Here is an 8,841-nt window from a genome sequence, read left to right on the forward strand (position 1 = left end):
AAGTCATATATGTCAATCACTATTCAAAAGGAGCCCTAGAATCAAGATTCTTCTAAACAACAGTAGCAAGAAAGTAGGCAAGCTCAACATAGTGTGCAATACAAATGTTAATACTCCAGAGATTTTTTACTATTCCTTCACAATCATTTTTTTTTTTTTTTTTTAATGAAAGATCATAGTTCTGAAAAGCACAATCTCCAGAGTCAGGCACTAACAGGTATACCCTTTAGTAATGTCACTTAGGCAATTGATTTAACTGCCCTAACCCACCAGCCACTCCTTGGAAGGAAGGTTGGGCAATCTACTTCCATAGTGATACTGCCTCAGCTACCCAAGGTGGGGTCTCTATGAGTTGGGTCTGACTCAACGGCACACAACAGCAACAACAATTCTCAATTTTTTCATCTTTAAAATGGTAATGATGCTATTCCTTATCTACCTCCCAAGGCTTTTTTATTCTGAAATAAGCATAGTATCTCCACTTACACACATTAAATCCCTCATCATAGTGTTTAATAATATGTCAGTGATGATGCAGATGATAATGACGGTATCTCAGAGACAAAGCTCATAACTAGAAAAGATTCATTTCAAACTTCAGATATACATAGACATATTCACACTAGATTAGGAGCAGCAGTAATACTATGATAAATACCAATGAAATAAAGAATCAGTTAAAGAAGCTCTTGACTACATTTAAGTTTGAAAAAAAAAAAAGATAATAAGGTCTAGAAAATGAAAGTATTTTATTAATGGCTGACATTTAATTGAACCATTGGTTCATAATAACTAGAAGTTTAGGTTCTAGAAATAAGTTGTCAGTCTTTCACTTTCAGCTCTGCCATTTAACTTCATGGAACCTTATTATGTTTACACAAGTGTTTGTCTCTTAGTTTTCTCTCACTGCTGTCAAGTCAAATCCAACTCATAGCAACCCTTCCTTGGGTTTCCAAGGTAGTATTTCTATGGAAGTGGATTGCCCAGTATTCCTTCTGAGGAGTGCCTGGTGGTTTTGAACCACCAACCTTCTGGTTACAAGTCAAATGCCTTACACACTACACCACCAGAGCTCATATGTGTGTGTGTGTGTGTGTGTGTGTGTGTAATATTGTAAGGATTAAATACAAAATTATAAGGCAAAGATTACCTAGATGTTCTTTATGATGGCTAATGTTATATGTCAACTTGACTAGGTTATGATTCTCAGTGGTTTGGAAGATCAGTGGTTTGGTAGATACTAGTACAGCCTGCTTCAGTATATAAACTGATGTTTTGGCAAAGCTTACTCTCTCTTACAACCCTACACTCTCTTGTAGCCTGACCTCTGGTTCTTGGTATGTAAGCCTGCAGTTTTCATCTTGCCATCTGACCTGCAGATTTTAGAATCACAAAATCCTGTAAACCCGTGAGCCAGCAGAGGCTTCCAGCCTGCTGAATGACCTTGGGATTTTGGGCTTGTGAGGTCCTACAACCACATGAGCCAGAAGAAACTTTCAGTCTTCTCACTGGTTTTGCTCCTCTATAGAACCCAGACTAACATTTTTTTCCAATAGTGGTTCTGTTGTTATTAGGTGCTTTAGAATTGGCTTTGACTCATAGCAATCCTAGGCACAGCAGAATGAAACATACCTGATCCAGTGTATCCTCAAAATTCCTGCTATGATTGAGTTCCTCTTTGCAGCCACTATGTCAATCCATCTCATTGAGGGTCTTCTTCTTTTCACTGACCCACTACGACATTACCAAGCATGATATGCTTCTCCAAGTACAAGTTCCTTCTGACAACATAACCAAAGTAGGTGAGACAAAGCTTGGCCATCCATGCTTCTAAGAAGCATTCATGCTGCACTACTTCCAAGACAGATTTGTCTCTGACGTTTTCAGTATTCTTCACCAACACCACAATTCAAAAACATCAGTTCTTCTTTGGTCTTCCTTATTCATTGTCCAACATTCATAAATATATGAGGCGATTGAAAATACCGTGGCTTGGGTTAGGTACTTAATCTGCAAACTGACATCTTTTATCTTTAACACTTTAAACAGGTATTTTGTGTCATTTGCTCAGTGCAATATGACATCTGATTTCCTGACTGCTGTTTTCATGGATGTTGATTGTGGGTCCAAGCAAAATGAAATCCTTAACTACTTTAACATTTTCTCCATTGGTCAAGATGGGAGGATTTTTGTTTCCTTTATGTTGAGGTGTAATCCATACTGAATACAGTAGTCTTTGATCTTCATCAGTAGGTGCTTCAAGTCCTCTTCACTTTCAGCAATAAGGTTGTGTCATCTGCATATGGCAGACTGTTAATGAATCTTCCTTGAATCCTGATACTCTTCTTCTTTATATAATTCAGCTTCCTGGATTACTTGCTCAGCATACAGATTGAATAAGTATGGTGAAATTTACAAGCCTGACACACATCTTTCCTGAAATTAAACCATGCAGTTTCCCTTTGTTCTGTTCAAATGACAGGTAGAGACAAGTATTGATTTTGGTGAAGAGAAGAGCAATGTACCAAATGTGAATGATCAACACGGTGGCATTGAGGAAGAGGAAGATATGGGAAGGAAGATATGGGAGGTACAGACAACAAAGATAACAGTTTTGCACATACACTACTGTGTTGTCAGTGAAGGCAAACATTTATATACAGGTGGATAGATGAGTAGACAGGCTGAACTATTATATATTTCTGTGCAGGGAGGAGCGTGCCCAAGACCATGTGTAGGTTTGGCAGACAATGTTTCTACAAGTGTATTACTATATTCTGTAAGAATTACCAAGTATTTAGTAGAGGTGACAAGGGACAAGGTTGTAATGACTTCTTGAGCAAAGCTAGCTACCTAGAGCGAGTGAGTAATTTGACCTATGGGCTTGGGACCATAATCACAGGGGACATCAAGCTCAATTGGCATAACATAGTACAGTAAACATTGTTCCATCTCCCACTTTGGCAAGTAACAACTAAAATCTTAAATACTTGTAAGCAGCCATCTAGATGCAACGATGGGTCTCTCCTCATCCAGATCAAAGAAGAATGAAGAAAACCAAAGATTCATGGAAACAATTAGTCCAAGCGACTGGTACACCGTGCAATCTTCAGCCTATATGAATATGAGACCAGAAGAACTAGATGGTGCCCATCTACCACTGTCAACCACTCATTGGGGGATCTATGTAGGAGATTCTGGATTGAGTGGGAGAACAATGTGGAATAAAACTCAAAATCCTTTGAAAAAAACAAAAAAGGGACCAGGTTTGCTGGTGTGATAGAACTTGATGGAACCACTGAGACTATAGCCCCCAGCTATCCTTTAGCTCTGGAATTGAACCAACTCCTGTAGCTTTCAGCCAAAAGAGAAATAGACACATGAGGTGAACATTTGCACTAGGTAGATAGACTCCTTGGAGAGAACAATCATGGGAGAATAGAAGGGCTGTGTGTGCACAGAGATATAGATCAGGGAACAGGAGTGCATGGAGGGAGGGGAAAAAAAAAGGAGTAACTGTTTCTAGTAATGCATTCATTTGTTGAAACATCTTAGTGAACATCCCATCAATTCCTGGAGTCTTGTTTTTCTCCAATTCCCTCAGGGCAGCTTGGACTTCTTCCTTCAGTCCTGATGGTTCTTAATCATATACTACTTAGGGAAATAATTGAAGGTTGACTGATTATTTTTGGTACAGTTACTCTGTATTCCTTCCATCTTCTTTTGATGATTCTTGCATCACTCGATATTTTGTCCCTGGAATCCTTCAGTATTTCAACTCGAAGCTTGAATTTTTTCTTCAGTTCTTTAAGCTTGAGAAATGCCAAGCATGTTCTTTACTTTTGGCTTTCTAACTAGCTCTTTGCACATTTGGTCATGTTTTACTTTTTCTTTCTCAAACCACCTACTGAAAGCTCCTGTTTAGCTATTTATCATTTCTTCCATTCACCTTACCTACTGTCCTCTTAAGAGCAAATTTCAGAGTCATTTCTGAGATCCGTTTTTGGGCTTTGGTATTCAATGCATCAAATCTATTCCTCAGGTGATCTCTAAATTCAAGTGGGATCTAATTAAGGTCACATTTTGGCAATCATGGAGTGGTTTTAATTTTCTTCAGCTTTAACTTAAACTTGCATGTGAGTAATGTGAGCAATGTGAGCTCCTAGATTCTGTTTGACCAATAATAATTGAGTCTCCATTGCTTCTTTACATAGATGTAATCTCTTGCATTGTAATGTATCCCATTTAGCAAATTCCATGTATATAGCCAGCATTTCTGTTTTTGAAAAGAGGTATTGAAAAGACATTGGTCTTGCAAAATTACATGAAGTGACCTCCAGTGTCATTTCTATCACCAAGGCCATATTTTGCAACTACTGATGATTCTTTTTTTCTTTCACATTCCAATCACTCATAATAATCAATACATTCTGATTGTATGTTTGGTCAATTCCAGACTGCAGAGTTGATGAAAATCATCAATGTCTTCATCTTTGTCTTTTGTAGTTGGTGCATAAATTTGAATGAAGTAGCATTCACTGGTTTTCCTTGTAGACATGTGGATATTTCACTATCTCTGATAATATTGTACTTCAGGATAGATCTTTAAATGTTCTTTTTGATGATGAATTTGACACCATTTCTCTTCAATTTGTCATTCCTGACATAATAGGTCATATGATTGACTGATTCAAAATGGCCAGTATCAGTCCATTATAACTCAGTGATGCCTCGGATATCAACTTTTTATCTATCCCTCTTCACTTTTGACAACTTATAAATTTCCTAAATTCATACTTAGTACTTTCCACTTTCCAATTGTTAATAAATGTTTGTAGCTGTTTCTTCCCATTTTACGTTATTCCTCATCAGCAAATGAAGGCCCCAAAAGCTTTGCTCATCCTTGTCATTATGATCAACTCTTCTTTGAGGAGGCAGCTCTTCTCCAATCATATTTTGAATGTTTCCAACCTGAGATGTTTATCTTTCAGCACATATCAGATAATGTTTCAGGGCTATTCATAAAATTTCCCAGTAGTATATCAGATATTAGTGGCCAATTTTTTTTAGAAGTGGATAGCCTGGACCCTCTTCCATGTCTATCTGAGTCTGTAAGCTCTGCTGTCCAAAATGGGTGATCCTGCTGGTATTCGAAATATCAGTGGCATAGCTTCCAGCCTCACAGCAATACATAAAACACCATAGGGAAACAAAATGACAGAGGAGTGGTGGAATAGTGGTTTTAGAAAAACAAAATCTTAAGGATAAGTTTTCTGGATTGGTCCTCAAACCTGGCTAGATTTTAAAGGTACTAATGACACTATTTCCAGTAGTGTATTAAAAAAGAAGAAGAAGAAAAAAAAAAAAAAACCTCACTGCCATCAAGTTGAATCCAATTCATAGTGACTCATGTTGGGATTTCAAGGAGGTAAATCTTTATGGAAGTAGATTGCCCCATCTTCCTCCTGCAGAGTAGTTTGAGGGTTTGGATTGTGAACTTTCTGGTTAGCAGTCAAATACCTTAGACACCATGCTACCAGAGTTCCAATAGTGTATAAAAAAAAAAAAAAAAAAAAAATGTAAACAGCGAAAAAAAAAAAAAAAAAAAAAAAAAAAACTCACTGCCATTGAGTCATTTCTGACTCATAACAACCCCATTAGATTTCCAAGGCTGTAAATCACTGCAGAAGTAAATCACCCTGTCTTCTTTCTGTGGAGTGGCTGGTGAGTTTGAACCTCTGACCTTCTGGTTAGCAGTCAAGTGCCTCATCCACTATGCCACCAGAGTTCCTTCCAATAGTGTATATCAAAAAACCAAACTCACAGTCATGAAGTTGGATCCAACTCATAGCAAGTCCTCCTTGGATTTCTGAGGCACTATGTCTATGGAAGTAGATTGCCCAATCTTCCTTCCTAGGAGTGATTTGAGCCACCAGCCTCTGGTTAGCTACCAAATGCCTTAGAGAACTGTTAATTCATGTGTGATGGAGCAAAAGAGATACACAGAATATCGCCATCATTGGATCAGATATTTGTGAGGTATAAGGCTCTGGGTGATATTATATTTGATATCTTTTAACATTTTTGTCAATTTGGCAAGTGTAAGGAAGCTGGCTGTTTGCTCCTAATTTCACTAGAAAAAGTGGCAGGAAAAAAAAAACAAAAAGATGAGTTCAAGCTTTCAGAGTTACAGCCCAAGTATAACAAAAAGGACCTGGAAGTTACTATTAGTGCCCGGGAAATAAAGCTCTATTTCTTGTAGTAAAATAGCTGATACTACTGAAAACCAAACATAGTCTCATCAAATTGTGGGTAAATTAGAACACCAACTGCATTCATTCTCAAAAGCTGTCTGAAGTTAATGTGAAGGAATAGTTTAGGAATACATGGAATCCTAAATACTGCAATGAATAGATATGGATGAACCAGAGGACCCTGAGTCCCTAATTTCTATTGACTCAACCTTGGTAGTGAGACTAGCTCTTCTACCACATCAAAGAAATTAACTCAGCTTTTTTTAAATTTTATTTTGCTGAATCACCTTTGGCAATAAAATCAAATCTGCTGAGATTAACCTTGATGCTTCTGAGAAGTCTTTGTCTGGATGCCTTGACTGAGGCATTACCTGAGGCATTGCCTGATGTGTCATCTGAGGCAGTTGCATTGTCATGCAAGACAGTGCTCAATGTTCCCAGAATGCACCTCCACCACTTTTTTTTTTTTTTTTTTTCTTAGACCTAAAACTAGACTAAAGTCCCAGGAAGGACCAAGAGGTGAAGCACAAAGTATGACTACTCCCCAGAAGAGGAAGTATGGTATATTCAAAAAGAACTGTTTGATTTTTTTCTAATTTATACAAATAGAAATCTGTGGAGTACATGTGCAAATGTTTACTAAGGATGTGGGATAATGGTACAAGGAACGTAAAAGTTGGATCAGTCTGAGTTAATTGATATGGGCCCAATAAGCAGAGATTCTTCATTCACATTTCAGCTTGAGAGGGTTAGAAAAGGGTTTTGTAGATCATTTGGTTTATTGACTGAAACATGGACTAAAGGATGCCCTACACTAAATGAAGTTAAAATGACAAAACTGCTTTGGTATACTATAAGGTGTCCAAAGCCTTAGGAAAATTGAAATGTTAGAGTTATCATGTTACTTTGACTTGAAGCATCCAGGACTGTCCAGAAGATAAACATTTTACAACAACTGTAAGGAATTATAAGAAATAAATTTGTGCGGAGTTCCAGTAAGATGGCGATCTGCGCAGAAGATTGCACAGACCCTCTTCAACAAAGAAAAGGGGAACCAATTAACACAGATACAGAAGATAATCCTGGACCCTTAAGCCTTGAAGGGAAGGATATAGAAGTGGACTAAACTCCAACTAGCAGAAGAATTTGCATGAAAATACCAAAAAAGGAAACATACGGGGAGCCACAGAGATCCTGACAGCACAGACAGCTTGGATATTGCCGAGTGGTGGTAGGACCTAAGAATGAACCTAAAAAATCAGCCCTGCTAGCCAGGGACTGCATGGAGGACTGTTCTGGTCCCTGGGGAATAAAAGGGAAGACAGTGAAGAGGACTGCGGGCTGAGCTTTGGACTTTTGCCTGTCTGGAGAGTGCAGCCATTTTGAATATTTACAAATAGCTTGACCATTTTGGATACTTAAAGCAACAGTGTTCTCCCAGATTCCAGGGGCTTAAGAATAGGCTCCACTTTCCAATAACTCCAAGGACATTCCAGACCTGGACAAATTAAAAGTTGTGGCATTCCCCTTATTACTCTTATGCACCACACCATCTTGGTGAACAGAGCTGAGGCCTTCCCCTACTCTCACCTACCTTCTGGGCCTGAAAGAACTCTATCCCAGTCTGTGTGCTTGGACGGAGCCTGGGTGCCATGCGCTACCCAGCCCTCCCCCAATATATATTTTTTCTTTTTTCTGTTTTTTAGTTTGCTTGTTTTGTCTGTTTTAAAACTGCTGTTACTATTATTACTTTTGTCTTTTTTACTATTATTCTTTATTCTTCCCCTCCCACATCCTAGTTTTTAGCTGGTTGTCTTTTCCCATTCCTGGTTGCAATTCCCCCCCCTCCTTCTCATGGTTAACCCCATTCCTTGTTTTTCTTTGTGCATTTTTCCAATTTTTTCCTTCACTATTCTCCTTCTCTACTGACTTTCTATTATTGCCCTATTCCCAGATATTGCAGGTTGTATTTTTTTTTCTACTTCTTTTCCCCCTTTTTTTCCTTTTTTTGGTTACTGTTCCTGTGTGGTTACATGGTGTACTTTTTGTCCATGTGCTTTTACATTTTTGATGGTTATTCAATTGCTCTTTTGGTCTAATGGAGTGGACAGAAACAGTACCCTTATAACAGAACTACACCCGCACCTCCTGTAACTAAACTTACTGAGTGAGAGCCACCACCTCCTTTTTTCACCAATGGCCCAACAATAAACAACCACCAAGAAGAGCCTGAATCCCCCTTGGCTGCTCTCCCCAAACAGTTAACAAAGATCTAAATACAACAAAGCCATGATGTCGCAGAGATAACAGACCCTCACAGTCCACACAAAAAGCAAGATAAAGTGGTAGAAACAAGGGAGCAGGATACATACCTAGAACACATCCATGAGGAAGAAGCAGCATTAGAACTCTCTAATAAGGAATTCAAAGGAATTATATTCGTTGTTGTTGTTAAGTGACATTGAGTCATTTCCGACTCATAGCAACCCCATGCACAGCAGAACAAAACACTGCCCGATCCCGCGCCAGCCCCACAATCCATGCTATACTTGAGCCCATCATCACAGCCACCGTATCAATCCATCTC

This window comes from Orycteropus afer, unplaced genomic scaffold, assembly GCF_000298275.1.
Source record: "Orycteropus afer afer isolate SDZICR_OR568_19922 unplaced genomic scaffold, OryAfe1.0 scaffold00418, whole genome shotgun sequence".
NCBI lineage: Eukaryota > Metazoa > Chordata > Mammalia > Tubulidentata > Orycteropodidae > Orycteropus > Orycteropus afer.